At 37.7% G+C, this 17,299-nt stretch overlaps 1 protein-coding gene and 1 long non-coding RNA gene across 2 annotated transcripts in view; one reads left to right on the top strand and one right to left on the bottom strand.

Annotated features, from left to right (window-relative positions):
- Positions 1–17,299, top strand: part of LOC105492445 (contactin associated protein family member 5) — a 909,336-nt gene that overhangs the window by 12,639 nt on the left and 879,398 nt on the right. The gene's annotated exons all lie outside the window — the stretch shown is intronic.
- On the bottom strand, positions 2,306–17,230 carry LOC139357061 (uncharacterized). The gene is made up of 3 exons (XR_011609669.1): positions 16,722–17,230; positions 7,053–7,162; positions 2,306–4,757 (listed from the first exon to the last, which is right to left on the bottom strand). It is a non-coding gene; the product is annotated as an uncharacterized lncRNA (long non-coding RNA).

Below are 17,299 nucleotides of genomic sequence, written 5' to 3'. Positions count from 1 at the left end.
AAACTGAAATAATGTATCTTAGATCTTAATGTATCCCACTTGTCCTGAGAATTTTAATCTCTTACTGGCTATCCTTCTCTTAAAAATAGCCCAAATGCAAATAAAAAATAATCAACCAATCTGTGCTCACAATGTCTTAAATACAGTATGCACATGTGACATTTATAAAAGGAACAAATAAGATGATATGAACAATATTTTTCTTAGTAACTATACCACATTGGCCATTCAGCCATTTGGTAGCTGGTGACAATTGGCCCTTTCCGATTTGTTTTGACAAATATTTTTCTGTTTATAAAATAATATATGATAATCATAGATAATATAGAAAATTCAAACGAGAAAAATTCCATCACTTAAGGATAAATACTTATATATTTTATGTGTATATAGTTTACACAACTGTGCACATATACTGCATAGATGAGTTAGGCTTTTATATTTTGATTTTCTTCTTAATATAGAGAAGCATTTGTAACATCTTTGTAAATATTGTTAATGACTGTCCTATTCTGTCATGTCTTAATTTACTTAATCAAACTGCTATTTTTGAGCGTTTGCCTGTCTTTAAAATTATTTCCATGTAAATACAACTTTGGCGTGGATATGTTTCGAGTGTACTTTCGTTAGAATTGATCCCTGTAATTGCTATTGCTGGGTCAAAGTGAAGTGATGTTTTCAGGACTCCAAATACACATCGTGGGATTGCTTTTTAAAATGATCATACCATTTGAAATTTTCAGTGAATGACTGGCAGTCATCTCACCACAGCAAATGCTGAAACTGAGCACAAATAAACCTGTTGTGTATTTAGCACTTCATTAACTGCTAGTATTTTTTAAAGGACTCACAGGTACATTATTTCATTCAGGAAGCCCTGCAAAAAAAAGGTGATGAAGCTATTTTTAAACCCTTCTTACAGATGGGGATTTGAGGCCAATAACAGGCAGGTAAATTACCTAAGGACACTCAGTGGAGTTGCCAAGACTTCAGATCACGTTTCTGAAACTTTCAGACTGGTTATTTCCCTCAGCCTCATCTGGCCCTGTCTATATGAGAACCCCTCTATCCACTATGCAGACAGATTCATCCTCCTCCATAGCACTAAGACAGGTCCATGACCTTCAGTTAGCTACCATGTTTTTCTGTCAAAAGCATTCATTGTGATGAAATCTACTAAATCCTTTTAGCATTATGTCCAAGGCTATACTAATATCAGATACCACTAAGAGCTGAGATTGCCCTTTAAATTATTGAACTAAGTCCCTCACGTTATAGACGAAGGAAATTGAGGAAACAATATGCAACAGACTTGATCAGCAAGTAAAGCACCTCATGTTCACCACTGTTAGTAAATCTAGAATGCCCATGAAAGAGGCAAAGCCAAACCCATGTGTGCCCGACATGCCACATAAAGCCAACCTTATTGGTTTTCCTATTTTTCTTCTCTTATATTCTGTCTTCCTTGACCACACATTGTTACTGTGAGATTCTTCACCAGAAACATGCAATGAAATCCTACTTCTACCTCTCAGTTCTCACAAGAGGTTATCTAATTTGTAAACTGACTTCGTATCATTAACTGGTGGTAATTAGAATGTCAACATTGTAATTCATTTAGTCATCATCAGTGGCTTTCTTTTGCTCTGTGATCTTCATTGCTGCATTTTTAAGTTATCTTTTTAAAGATGGATATAATGGCACTAAACAAAAAAAAATTTAAAGAAAAATCCCACAATGCTTCTATACTAGCATATTTATTTAGGTATTTGTTTATTCTATTTTATTATTTTTCCATGTACATACAGAATATGCATTTTTATTACATTTTGAATTCAGATTGTATGCTGTTTCCCTTAGCGTGTCATACAATTTTTAAGTTTACATTTTTTCACAATTAGGAATGACCGCAGTTGTGTAAGATTTCATTTCACATACATACAAAATTTATTGGCCAACCTGTGATATTGAATAGAGGCTATTTATATATTTTTACATTACTCTTTCTTTCTTTCTTTCTTTCTTTCTTTCTTTCTTTCTTTCTTTCTTTCTTTCTTTCTTTCTCTCTCTCTCTCTCTCTCTCTCTCTTTATTTCTTCTTTTTCTTTCTCTCTCTTTTACCTTCTCTTTTCTTTCTTCCTTCTCTTTCTTTCTTCTTTCTTTTTCTTTCTCTTTCTTTTACTCTTTCTCTTTTCTTTCTTTCTTTCTCTCTTTCTCTCTCTCCTTCCTTCCTTCCTTCCTTCCTTCCTTCCTTCCTTCCTTCCTCCCTCCCTCCCTCCCTCCCTCCCTCCCTCCCTCCCTCCCTCGACATGGAGTCTTGCTCTGTTGCCCAGGGTGGAGTGCAGCGGCTCACTGCAATCCCGGCTCACTGCAACCTCCACCTCCTTAGTTCAAGCAATCCTCATGCCTCAGCCTCCCACATACCTGGGACTACAGACGCCTACCACCACGCCCAGCTAATTTTTGTATTTTTAGTACAGAGGGGGTTTCGCCATGTTGGCCAGGCTGGTCTCGAACTTCTGGCCTGAAGTGATTTGCCTACCTCCGTCTCCCAAAATTCTAGGATTACAGGTATAAGCCACCAATCCAGCCAATGTTTTTTTACTTTTAAAAACAAAATTGCAATGAATATCCTTGTGCATTTTTAAGATTCTGTAGTTAAGAAAACTTCCTTATGATAAACTCTATATTTAGAAAAATTTCCCTATAATCACTTCACAAAAGTGACATAGGGTAACAAAGTGTTAAAATTTGGGCAAATGTTGATGTGTATGTAATAATTTCCTCCCCAGAAGACACTGATATTTCTACAGATTGTTTTTCAAACTAATTTAACTTTCAAATAATAATTGTATGTATTTGTGGAGTACGAAGTGAGACTTTGCTGGAAAAGATCATTATCATACTCCATAAGCATATCCAGCTATTACGATACAGACATCTGAAGTTCTAGATTATAATTCATTCATTTTTTGGAGGTTTTAAAGTTGTGAGCTTTCTAGCAAAACAAAGACAATTTATTCTTGTACTAATGAAACAAGCCCCTGTGCTATAAGGTATGGTTTGGGGACTTGGACAGTATGGACAGAATGTGGTTCATCTTCTTAGAACATTTTCAAGGGAGGAAGATGAGCCACCTTCAGCCTCATTTTTTTCAGGTCTAAATTGCAAAGTGAGAAAAGGTCAGACCCATCTGGAGCTTTAAGTTAGGTCAGAGCCACAGAGGTATCCCTGGTTCTCTGTTTCCCCACTCAGTGACTCTTCTGAGCCACTTTCCTAGTCTGGGAGTGACTCAGAAGAGAAATCCATCCCAATCCACAGATTGCCCTAACCTCTCATGTTTGAGCACAATGGGACTGGAGGATGCCTGATAAAGATGTAAATAAATGCTTTTATAAAACAACAGACACTCTCTTTGTAAAGATGCTAGAATCCAGAGAAAACCTTGAATCTTGCCAATTTGTTCACAACAACAACATGTATGGTCCATTATACCCTGTAGTAGGTTTTGAAGGACACTTTCCTGTGTATATGGTGATGCTCAATATAATCCTTTAACACGTCAATGCTCAGCCTATTTATAACTCTTTAAATGCTTTAACTATTGTGAGGCTTTAGTGACAATAGTGTTTAATCAGTTCTTTTGTTAAAGAATTTGTCCTAAGCCATTTCAGGTCAAAAGAACGTTTTATCTAGTTGTAAGCTAAGTGGAAAGGTCTATACATTGATCTCTGGAGTTTAACATCTCTTCAAAGAAGCGACTTGATTTTTTGAAAATTCAGTCATATTTTGCCAGTATTTCTACTTGGGTTGCTTTAGAAATGTAAGAAATTGGGGAAATCATGTTTGGAACCTCTTTGCTTGTAAGTCACTCCCTGAACTAGCCAAATATTAGGTCTTGCTCTCTTCTAGGCTAAAATTATGCTTAAGTGTATTTGAAAGGGAGTAAACCAAAAATATGATGGCAAATAATTAGAAGTTATGACACTTAAAAATATCATCATATTTTTTATTTCTATACTGTAATGGTAATGTCTATAGTCTTGTTTAATCCTGAATATGAAAATGACCCCACTTCAGATTAACATTTTGTCTTCTGCACTCAATCCTTCCTTCTGACCCACCTAAAATGTAGACCACATGGACACATTCACTAATTATTCTTCTCATTGAGTCCATAGGCTTCCCATACACACAACATTCATTCTAGTTTATTAGAAGGTTTCAATGTTCCCCAGCACATGGCACACAGGTTCACAAATTTGGGCCTTTGCCTTCCCTGGAATTTCCTCCTTTGCTTCCAGGCCAGAGGAACTGTTATTCGTCAGCTCTGGATTCACCAAATCTTGTTGCTCTAGCTTAGTCATCTTGGTGCCTGCTTCACCATCCACATGTGGGAACATCATAAGGACAGGAAGCACGTATTGTTCATCATCTAGCCAGAGAAACTGTATAACTTGTTCTTGTTTGACTCTTCCTATCCACAGGCTAACCCCCACAGCAAAAGGTTTAGAACTACAACAATACAGAATCCTCAGGGTTCTGTAATTCAGTATCAGGATCAGAGATATCAGTGGAAACTGCTCAAGGAGAAAATAAGTGCAATGCCTTTATCCATGTCCTCATGATCTACTGCTATACATAAATAACCCAAGTGAACAGAGGTGGATGTGCTTGCCTCACATAATTGCAAGTCTTGCTAATAGTAGTCAACTAACCTGAATTCTTAAATCAGTCTAAGTGGAGAAATGTGATCTTCTGTGAATTAAACCGAAGTTACCAAGGTCTTTGATTTCCTTTTTGTTATAACACATCATTAAATGATGTTATCATCTTCCCATATTTGCCTCTAACCCATTTGATCTGGGCTCGCTTTATTTTCTGTTTAATAGCAGAACAAATGTCAGTATAGAGTTATGCAAATGGTTCAAAAATGGTGAGCTGAAATCATTAAAATCCCCCATATAAAATGTTTGATTAAAATTAAATTGGATACATGTTTTATTTATATATATTCTTTTCCCAAAATCTAATTGAATCCTATTCAATCCCATAAATCTGAAATTGCACACTGGTAGTTCCTAGACTCATGCTGAATTTAGTTTTCATTTTTACCCAATGAAAATCTGCTAGACAACCAGAATATGGATTTTCAAATTGATTAATCAGATGTTCTGACAAACAAGAAAAAGATGAAAATAACATTTTATATGTAATCCCAAGAGTATAGCAAAAAGATTTCTAAGAAACCAACTGAAGTTTCTCCATCCTCATTACTGCTATAAACAAATGCTTCCTAGGGTTATACACAGCAGATGATTCTTTCCTAAACTAGAAATAATATCAGACCAAAGAAAGAATGCTATTCATAGGAAGTGGGGATAGAGTCAGCAAGTTATAAATATAGAATTTCCTTGATAAATATTTGTCTAGTAAATTCAGCACCAAACTTTGAAATTCAGCACCTACAATTCTGATCTTCCTCCATCTCTAATCATTTAACAAAAATCAGAGCTACAGCATTTTGCTTTTTGTCTAAAGTCTTCTTTAAATAAAGAAATGTTCCATCTTTTTCCCCCGATAAATTTTTATGGCTTTATTGTGCCTATTCCTTTTGGTTGTATTGACAAAAAAATGGTCTTTACTGTGAGGCATTGCAATTTAGTTTCTGAAACTTGCTATTATTTTTTCAGAAAATGCATCATCATTGTCCAGTAGAAACAAGTTGCCAGACACATGTGAAACATGCAGAAGATGTGCACTGGTCACATTCTAAATGTCTTGTTTCCCGAAGGGAATGTGATTTTTGTTTGTTTGTTTGTTTGTTGTTACTTTTTTAGAGACAGGGTCTCCCTCTTTCTTGAGGCTGAAAGGCAGTGGCATGATCATAGCTAACTTCAGCCTAGAGCTCTTGTGCTCAAGTGATCCTCCCACCTCAGCCTCCAGAGTAGCTGGGACTACAAGTGTGTGCCACGTCACCTGGCTAATTTTTTTATTATTATTATTATTTTGTATAGACAAGGTCTTGCTATATTGCCCAGGCTGGTCCCAAACTCCTGGCTTCAAGTGATGCCCCCACCTCTGCTTCTCAAGGTGGTGTGATTACAGGCATGAGTCACCTTGCCCTGCCCATAATTATCTTCAATAGAGAAAATGACTATGATTTTGCAACACTTACAAAGCTTTGCTATGAGAGAGGCAACAAAATATTACCAAGGAAGACTTGCTGGGTCTTAAGGTGTCATATTTAGTGCCACCTAATTATCAGTAACAGTAACTATTTAATGAGTGCTGCAGGCACTAGCCATTGTACTTCATTTACCTCACCTCTGATTTTCACAACACTTTGTGATTTGCTGCCATCCCATTTTACAGATACAAATAATTTATGTATTTTGCCTTCTATATCATATACATCAAGTGAGATGAAAAGCATATGCCCAATACTCTGAAGACCAAATCTCAAATCCATAAGCTATTGCGTCTTTGAGTAAAGTGTTAAAAACACCTAAAGTAAAAACTTTTGTTGAATGGAGAAGCAACACATTATCTCATTGTAATTACTAACGCATCTATGAGAATTAGTTTATCTGGAAATGACCTGACTGACTTTTGGAGCCAAACAACTATAAAATATAAAACCACTAGCCACTCCCCTCCTTGAAACAAATTCTCCAATACCGGTTTCTTTCTTCAACAACAAATACAATATCAAACCCTTCACACTTACGTGGTCTGGCTCTTAGCTAAATCACCTGTCCACTTGGTGGTCACAGTAATTCTGGTTGTCTTCCTTCTAGTCATTCTCTTTCCATCCCGAAGTCAACTAAAGGTGCAAGCACTCCATCCTCCTCCCATCTCTCTCAGCCCACCACATAAGTCATTTTTTCTAGGAATCTTTCCTGACTCCAAGATGAGGTGGAGTCCTCTTTGAGGTGTGATCACATTCCTAGTGCACTGGAATGTAATGTATTTTCCTGTCATGTAATGTAATTTTTTTTCCCTGTCATGTAATGTAATTGTAATTAGTTGTCTGACAGGGACAAACCTTACTAAATCATGAGTTTTCACGAGCCTTCGTAGTTGTTCTCCTTCTGTTTGTCCACTTTTTGGGCTTTTGTTGTGTTGATACAGGTATTGAGTGAGTTGGAGACCTAGATAAACTGTAGAGATTTTTAGTCAGAGAAGGGGAGGAGTGGGGGGAGAGAGAGAGCGAGAGAGAGAGAGAAAGAGAGAGACAGATTGATAAATATTAAGAAAATAGGACAAAATGTTTAAAAAATGCTGAAAGTTGCCAGGTGCGGTGACTCTGAGGGATTACTCCAACTTTCATTTCCTTGTATTTAAGCCCTTCTTTTTAGCACCAGACTCCATTATTTTCAGACTCCATATTTTTCCTAAGTCATTAGGAAGACAGAAGCTGTTTGCCTGGCAGGACCTTCGTAATCTCATCTTCTCCCCATTTAACAACATACTTATTTCTATCCTCAATTCCTTCTCGTGCACCATCCGTGTCCACTGTCATGGTTCTGATTTTGACTCCCTCTGTGACTGTAAAACACCTATGCCTCTTTCCCTTGCACCTTCATCTCCCTCTCTGCTGCCTCTTTCCCATTTGAATTAAAGCATACTTCTTTCCCTTCTCAATTTCACATCCCTTCATCTCATGTTACATTTCTTTCGCTTTCAGAGACAAGGTTTTAGAAAAAAATCATTTACATGCAGTGCTGTTATTCTACCTCTCTTATACACTCTTCCACTTATTGGATACAAGTTCACTGATTACTTCATTCACTCAAGTTTCTAGGAAGGCTTCCAAATTAGAGAGAAGTTGGCCTGAAATTGACTATCTCCTCTCACTAGCCATGTGAACTTGGGCAATTACAAAAATCCCTTTTCTGTCTCAGCGTCTTCTATAAAACTGGAGTGACGACTGGGCGCGGTGGCTCACACCTGTAATCCCAGCACTTTGGGAGGCCGAGGTGGGCGGATCATGAGGTCAGGAGATCGAGACCGTGCTGGCTAACATGGTGAAACCCCGTTTCTACTAAAAATACAAAAAAGTAGCCAAGCATAATGGCGGGAGCCTGTAGTCCCAGCTACTCGGGAGGCTGAGGCAGGAGAATGGCGTGAACATGGGAGGCGGAGCTTGCAGTGAGCCGAGATAGTGCCACTGCACTCCAGCCCGGGCTACAGAGCGAGACTCTGTCTCAAAAAAAAAAAAAAAAAAAAAAGAAAGAAAAGAAAAAATGCTAAAAGTAAAATGACAACGGGAGTTCTTTATACAATTTTTGCAACTTTTCTGTAAGTTTGAAAGTATGTCACAATTCTGAAACATAAGTATGCACAAAAACATGCAGTCATACTGAGCTGTCAGAATTTTTTTGGAAGGTAATAAAGGCTGATCGATAATCAGTAATCCTAAGGTATCAGAGAAATGATAAGTACAGCATAACATTTATTCTATACTTTTAAGGGAAGTGAGATGGGTAATAATTTGAAGTCTCAAATGCAACTTGGTGAGCAGAAATGGTTTCAACCCACTTTAATAGACATCACTAAATCTACATATACAGCCTGTGTTTTCTAAGATTTCAGAGACAATGTTGTTAGTCTTATCCCACAGTATCTGGCACATCCAAAGGTCTTGATAAAAATAAAAATAATAATAATAATCCTGAATGGATGAATGAACCATCATGCCCCCTATTGCATAGTCCTTCTATACCTTGTATCCTGTTCTAGTAGGATACACTTGCTAGACTCTGTCAGAGGTCAACAGACCTTTTCTGCAGAGTCAGATAGTAAATAATTTAGGCTTTGTGGGTCATATCTTTTTTTTTTTTTTTTTTTTTTTTTTTGTCGGAGAGAGTCATCCTGTCGCCTAGGCTGGAGTGCAGTGGTACCATCTCCATCTAGGCTGACTGCAACCTCCGCCTCCCGCAACCTCCGCCTCCCGTGTTCAAGGGATTCTCTGCAGATCACATAGTTTCTGTGGTAATTTCTGAACTTCACAATTGGTGCAAAAGCAGCCGTAGATTAGATAACACAAACAAATTAGCATGGTAGTGTTAAAACACACACAATTTATGGTGGACAGTAAACATTGAATTTTATGTAATTTACATGTGTCACAGATGTTATTCTTTTCGTGATTCTTTTTGACTATTAAAAAATGTAGCAATCATTCAGGCTTACGAACTTACCAAAGCAAGCAGCCGGCCAGTTTGGGCCTGTAGGACAGGGTTTACTGACTTCTCAACTATGTCATGTTTTTCTTTTTCCCTTTTATACCAATCCTCTTTCTTAAGTTGCATGAAGCTTGAGCATAGCTACTGTGTACTCCTAGCATCTAATTACACATTGCCAGATTTACAAAAAATCTTGTGCAAATTGCATCAAGATACGCTCCACTTAAATGACATCATATAACTGACTCTTTGAAAACCTCCCTATTTTAATAATTTTTAATTAAAAATGTATTAGGTTATATATATATATATAACTTGCCCTTTAAAATAAATTTTCCTTCATGCAAAAGGAAAAATAAAAGTGTATTTACTAGACAGCAAGTTTCTCTGCTGTTTGAAGGCCTTTTGCTTTCAGTGCTACGTCATGATCTACTAATAATATGCGCAGCCTAAGTCTAATTATTAAACTAGTATTTGCAGTGCCTCTACCAGGGCTAAAATCGAGAAGTTTTCCATCGAAAGAAGCAGGTGGCATATTTTAAAAATAACATTAAAAATAAGATAATTTGTATTCAATATTTTGGATTATAAACAATTATTATTCTAGGTCTCGTGTGATTTCTTAGTAGAGGTAGCAACAGTTGTAAACAACGATTTTAAAAACATCATCAGCAGATTTGTTTTTGTTTTTGATTTGTTTTTGTGTTTTGGTGCCTTCTCCTGTGTCCTCTCTCCACTTTCCCACAAATAAACAAGAATTCAGCAGCCTACAAAGTTTCTCACACTGCTGCTTCAAATCTGCTCTGCATTTTTTACTTCCTACTAGTCAGCACACCCCCTGCTGGCTCTAGGCTAACATTCTTTCCACCTTATTAAAAATGCCAATAAAAAGCAAATTATAAATGTTTTTACTGTGCTTTGTGTGCTGATTTAAATTCAAAAGGGATAAAAGGACATAAATACTAGGGATTAGATTATACAATAAAATAATCTTTTGAAATCAGCTCTTTCTTCTTCCAAATAATTTATTTACTGAAAAATATATCCTTGGAAAATTTTGTAAAACAGTTTTCCTAGTAGTGGCTATCACAGATCTTATGTTTAGATGTCAGCCTGACTTAAATATCAGATGTGCACCTAGGACAGAACAGATACCTGCTGTTCTTCATTAATTGCCTTTAACAAACTGAGTAATAACACATTGGCTGTGAAGTAAGCTATTCCCTAAGAGACAGAAACAGGGCCTTTGTAACACTAAAAATAATTTTTATAGAAGTCAAATTGTCAATCATATATGGGCTCAAATGATCAGATTAATTCACACACACACACACACACACACACACTCTACAAACACACAGATTTAGTAGATGTATTTCATTTGTGAACAGCTGTGGCACTGAGCAATGACATGATAAACCAAAAATCTGGTATCAGAAAACACAGGTTCAGATCCTTGCATTTCTAAATAATAGCTTTGTGTTTTGGACAACGTTACTTAAATTTCAGGAGTTTAAAAAATATCTTTATATGCCAAATGTAGCTAATGATACTGCCTTCAGAATTTTGCCATGAATTCTAAAAGAGAAAACAAAGTCAAATGCCTACTGCAGGTTGATATTTAATGAACACTGTTTTATTTTCTTCTAGAGGACTTAACAAGTAGTAGCTTAAAGAGTAAAGATATTTATGGTTCTTGAGTAGAAATAATTTAATGTTGTGATAAAGATTCAGGAAATGTCCATCTTTGTTTTTTCTCATCTTGTAGTCTTGGCCAACTGTTTAGGGTCCTAAATTGGCTATTGTTATTACAAACCTCATCCCCTCACAAGATATTGTCCATGCTGTGGGGAAAACTACAATAGCAATGGCCTTTTTATTCCCACTCTTCTCTCTTTTCCTAAGAAGATCTCTTTTTCCTCTTGAGTCTTTTTGGTCAGAACTGAGTCACACGGCGAGCATCAGATAATCACTCTCAAAGGGGTATGCAATTGCTACGGTAGGCTTACTCCAATTGTGATTTCTTTACCAGCCTGTTTCGGAATCAAGGAAAAAGTTGGAATTGACTGTTGACCAGGACCTCAATGTCTGCCACTTGGATGGACTTGAAAAATATAGGATTAAATTGTTCCTCTCCTATAAGCACTCATTGTGTTTGTTGTGCATGTCAACTTCCCAGCTAGAAACTGTGGAAAGTATAAAAAACTTCAGATAGGACCAGGTCATTGATGACATCTATTTAGCCAAAAAAAAAAAAAAAAAAGAAAAAAATTAGACAAGGCTAGGCACATTAGTGTTGCTCAATAAGTTAATGTTGAGTTAATTAAATTACTGTGATTATTTTGAGTAATAAATCATGCAGGTTTCCACTAGAATGAGTAATATTTATAGATGTTTGCACTTATTTTTACTTGAACTGGCAAATAAAATGCATTAGAAATCCTGTGATTATGGACTGAATAAATTGTCTTCTTCAGGCTAAGACATAGCATTTACAACTTGTGTCCGTATAACAAAAGTATTTTTAAATATATGATTCCTTTGAATATGCACAAATACCAAAGCCAGGGATTATCATAGTTCACAATTCACAGGTATGGAAATGGAATCTCAAAGAAACCAAGTTATATACTCCAGGCCTCGTAATAGTAAGCTTCAAAGGCAAGGCTAATACTTAGAATTTCCTGTTTTAAGCTCAGAATTATTTTCATTTAATTATCTCAAACAAGTTTCTCCTGAAATGCTATATATATCAAAATGACTTCTTCGTGATTATAGGCAGCAGTTCTTTTAGAGAGAGGCAGAAATAAATGAAAAAGAAACATGATTTTTGACATGTTTCTGGATGTGGCATGGCTAGATTTGTACCAATGCAATTACATAGATACTTTAGAGGGTAAATTCCCTCTGAGAAATAAATCTAAATGTTGGAGAAACATGTGACTAGGAAAATAAACTATCAGGATATTAATCCTAAACTGCATTTTCAGTGATTTTTTTTTTATATAGTTGACATCTTGGTTTTAAGGTAAATAAGGATAAATGTCCTTAAAGGAGCCTCTGCATTCTGGTGCAAAGAGTGGATTGGGGGATCGCTATAACCCCTGAAAGAACTGACAAAGACTTTTTATAGCTAACATTATCAGACATCAGCTGTTCCTTGAAAACCTACTATGTGTACTGAAAACTCAAATATTCTTCAGGAAACTACTCTTGAGAAATTACTGAGTTAGGGAAAGAGAGAATTGTTAGTGGAGTCTGGACTTGAACATTTGCCAGTGGAACAAAAAGCCCAGGCAAAGAGGAAAGAGCAGTATATGCAACAGCACAGCATCTTACCAGCTGAGAAGCATGCACACCCGGCAAAGGCCTCTAACAGAGAAGGCCCTTGTACTGGCAGGAGGCAGATGACAGAAGATAACCATTTTTGATGTCAAGGATAAGTATTGTGACAAGATAGGGCTTAAGTGAGAACTAGAAGAGACGGGGAGAGAAGTAGTGGGGAGAAGCTGAAGTAGATTTTTCTCCATATGTGGCTAAAGTTAATGGGTCTTAATCTGAACACTCTTCTGCAAAAGTAGAATTCTGTCTTCATGATTCTAAGACTTGACTTTCCTGTTATGCAAATATACCTGACTTGACCTCATCTGAATAGCAACCTTTAAGGCCCAGGGTGACTCAAATCCCCCTACTTCCAAGGAGACAAAGAACCGATTCATTATGCCAAGGGCAACTTAGCTTTCCCAGAGGAAGCAATCTTTGTCAGCTTAAAAACTCACATAGCATTTGTAATCTCAGAGATTTGACACATAGTCACATGCTAATTTGTATTGTGAACTTTTTTTTTTTTTTTTTTTTTTTTTTTTGAGACGGAGTCTCACTCTGTTGCCCAGGCTGGAGTGCAGTGGCGCGATCTCGGCTCACTGCAAGCTCCGCCTCCCGGGTTCCCGCCATTCTCCTGCCTCAGCCTCCTGAGTAGCTGGGACTACAGGCGCCTGCCACCGCGCCCGGCTAATTTTTTGTATTTTTAGTAGAGACGGGGTTTCACTGTGGTCTCGATCTCCTGACCTTGTGATCCGCCCGCCTCGGCCTCCCAAAGTGCTGGGATTACAGGCTTGAGCCACCGCGCCCGGCCGTATTGTGAACTTTTTAATGTGTTTACATCTTAGTTTTCTAAATAATACCTAACTCTGTGGAAGCAGATAGTTTTTTTTCTATTTCCCACACTCTGTATCATATTACTGGCAACATACTATTAAGGAGGAACCAAAAATAAAGAAAAAAATATGAAACAAGAAAGAATGAAAAGAAAAATAATTAGCTTTCTGCCACATCAATATTTTGAAAAACTCTATTTTGAAGATTTGGGTGGCAACAGATGTTAGCCTTTAGTCCTTACCACAAACCATAACATGAGAAGTCAAAATAATCCAAAAGAACTGATATTAAAAATAGAGTAGCCTACTGTGATTATATGTGGATTTTTCTTCAATACATTCAAGGTGTCCATATGTCATAGTGACTTTTACCAGTAAGCTTTCTAAAGAGAAAAGAAATAGAATGGGGGAGGGAGGAGACCTTCATTTTTTGTGCCCCTATGGGTTGGAGCCATTAATTCTGTGTGACATTTATCATGTCAATATCAGTCTCCTCTTAGTATCCCATCAATAAAATGGAGATGACCAAACATGCCTTCTGTATGCCTCACGAGAGAATTATAAAATCAGTGAGATGAACCACTTGTTGAATATTCCAATGCAAAGATTCCATTTGATGAATGATTCTTTCCCTTCTGTCTCCTAAGGAAAAATAAGTGGAAGCGCTCAAGGGAAAATCAAACAAAAGAAACAATGAAATGCCATCCTATCCGTTTCATTTCTTTTTTTTAGGATTTCAAATAGAAGTTTGTCTTGAGGAGATGGTCAGATTTATCATCTTGAAAATACAGACATTTTGGGGTTTCAAAATTATCCATTTTTCCCCCATGTTCTGTTCGTGTTCAACCTGCTCCATCCATGCAGAACTTTTAAGCCTCTTCAAAGCAGAGTGCTCTGCAAAGATGAGTTAGTTTTCTATATGGAGAAACATGGGGGAGAAAAGGGAGTTTACTCAGCTTCTGCTTCACCATTTGGACAGTGGATTTATCAGACTAAAAGCTTTACAAAAGAATTTCAATAGGTAAATATCAATCTGGCTGAAAACAGTTTTTATGGTGATTAATATTCTATTGCTAATAAATACTTGCTGGCAGAATGCCCCCAGAAGACGGCATTGTTTACACTATTGTCTCAGAGGAACAGCTGTTTACCCCTCACTACATTCAGAGCTGCAGTATTCTTACTAAAATGTTAACAAATATTAGACAAATGTCTGACATTTAAGGCTCAACTTGCTCTGAGAACAGGTGTGTTTGAGGGAGAGAAACAAAAAGCTACAGCTGTAAATAGGAGTTTAAATTAGGTGAAATTTATACACTGTACACTGGGTCTGCACATAGACATGTGAATGCAGAGTTCCAATATTTACTAATAGCTTGAAAACCATTCACAGTTTGAGGGCTTCATGGCAAAAAATTTCCTAATGGCCTGTTCATATCTATCCTACGCACATTTTACTGGCACAGATAATTAATTTTAAGCCATCCTGCCAGAAGACAAAGCCAACATATTCTATAATTTTTGAAATGTTATATTAAACTAAACATTTTGGGGGGTGTGAGGTGTAGAAGGTGGAATTATATAGTGGAACATTAAACTCAGTGACAAAAGACGTGTTGTCTGACTATCATATTCCTATTCATAAAGAGAGGGGTCTTGAAGAGTTGTTAGGGATGTGGAACTAGGGGGAGGAGACTTATGAATTGGTACCATCATTTTAAGAATAACAGAAAATACCTGGTAAAGCTGAAGACAAGCATTTCCTATGGTCCAGAAATTCTACTCTTCAGTATATGAGCAAGAATAGCTAAAAGACAGGTACAAGATTGTACTTTTTAAAGGGAAATATCAACAACCCTGGAAACAATCTATAGATCCATACATCAAAGAATTAATGAATATATTTTGGCATATTTATGAAATGAAATACAATACAGTAGTTATAATAAAATAACTAGGACTTTATGTAGCTGGATACATACATTTCAAAATTATAGTACTAAGTAAATTGCAAGGTGCAAAATGAAAGAACATGACACCACTTATGTATTGGTTAAAGACAAAGCACTCTACATATTGTTCAGGGAGATAAATATGTATGGTAAAAGTTTAAAAACATTATGTATAGGAATGATATACACCAGATAAGTAAAGTGTTTACTTCTAGGTATGATGGCAGATGAATGGGATCAGAGAAAATGCAAAAGGAGCTTCAGTTATATCTGTACTATTCTACTTTTAAAAATGCCTAAGTGTTTACATACAATTAGAACATACCAAGCTGTAATGGCTCAGTATATTTCTCTAGACTTCTTAGTATGATTAATAGCCAGATAAATGTTTTTCACCATGGGATCCTCAAAGGCTAGGGGTTGGGTGGCAGCTCCTCAGTACCCTTGGTAGAAGGAAAAAAGAAGCCCATGCAGATAGATTTTGAACCTCAGCCCTCTCCTCTCTTCAGACCCCTTCCCAGCTGCCAAGAGGACAGCTCCTTAGGTCACCTCAGCCTCCATATGTTGACATTCACCATCTTCTGGGTGTGGTCCTCCACTGCACCCTACCATGCACTCTAACTAAAACTCCAGCTGGGAAAGTCTTTCAGTTTGCCCAGGAATCTAGCGACTTACATAATCATCTTTAGTTAGAAGCTTAGAGAGAAGAGGATCATTTATGTGTAAGTGATAGGACCCTCAAAATTCTTTCTTCTCTAATAAAATGATGAGGTCACTAATCCAGTTGTCATTCAACTATCTCTTAATATTTCAGTGATGTGAGTCTAGCTGTAACCAAAAAACACAAGGTTAACCTCAGGATTCATGCAGAAGCTGCTTGAAACCTAGTCCCATCTATAGTTGTGCAGCCAGGATTGTCAGGAGTCTACAATGACAAATAAGATTGTATAATTGCTTCTGTTGAAGGTAAGAGGAGGATGAGGAGAGAGGGAGACATCAGATTCCTCTGAAGTGGGTAGAGTTCATCAACCCTAACTTCATTGTAAGCTTCAAATAGGAGAAATCATTATGGTCCCTCATTTTGTTAAGATTTGACAGCTCTCTGACAGCTTCCAATAAAAACAAACTAAGTTGATTTATGATAAAGCAGGAGAGTTTCCAGATGTATACTAGAAGCCAAAAACAGAAACAAAATTTGTAAGAGGGGGTGTCTAGAAAGAAACCCAAATCACTCTTTCCCTTTTTCAAAATTCAAATCCCTACAGCAGAGTCCTCATACTTTGAATTCTATGAGCCAACCCGGGCTTCCACCCTGACTCTCATCACTACCACACCCATGTGTGTCTCCTCTCTCCGTCTCCCTGAGATGTCAGTGAACCACTGACTTGGAATCCAGAGCCCCGAGCACCTTGCAGTACCTGCCCGAAGCAAAGCGCCAACAGCGGGCGGGAGACGCAGACGCCAAGACCGGCGAGAGGATGAGCGGTGGGAGTAGCTGTGGGGTCTGCAAGCAGGGGAGCGCGCACAACGTTAAACCGCGAAACCAGAAATCCCGATCCTATCGAGACCCATCAGCTTTTCCCATTAGGGAACGAACGCAGGGGAAATTAAATGCGTAATTCAAGCTCTGTTTTCCCCTCCCCTCCAAACGTGGGGTGGAGGAACGCATCTTGTTAGCTCATTACAAAGCTTTCCGTGGGAAATTCCCTCTTCCTAATGCGCTTGTCTTCCAGCTCCTATTAGCATCCTTCAGCAGCGGTCTTTGAAAATCTCCTTTAAATTTCAATACCTCTACTCGTTTCCCAAATGGGGGGAAGGGAAGAGGAAGCCGGTGGAGGGTAGAGAGAGAGAGAATCTCCTTTCCCTTTCACTCCCAGGTAGCCAAAGCGCACCGCACCGGCTAGGCTGCCTGGAGGAAAAGCGCCGGAGCGGGGCAAAGACCCGCCCAGGCTGCTCTTATAGGCGAGCGCGGGGCGGGCCTGGCTGTGGGCGGCGCCGCG

Source organism: Macaca nemestrina, chromosome 11 (assembly GCF_043159975.1).
Source record: "Macaca nemestrina isolate mMacNem1 chromosome 11, mMacNem.hap1, whole genome shotgun sequence".
Classification (NCBI taxonomy): Eukaryota; Metazoa; Chordata; class Mammalia; order Primates; family Cercopithecidae; genus Macaca; species Macaca nemestrina.
This window is presented reverse-complemented; position numbering and strand designations above follow the sequence as displayed.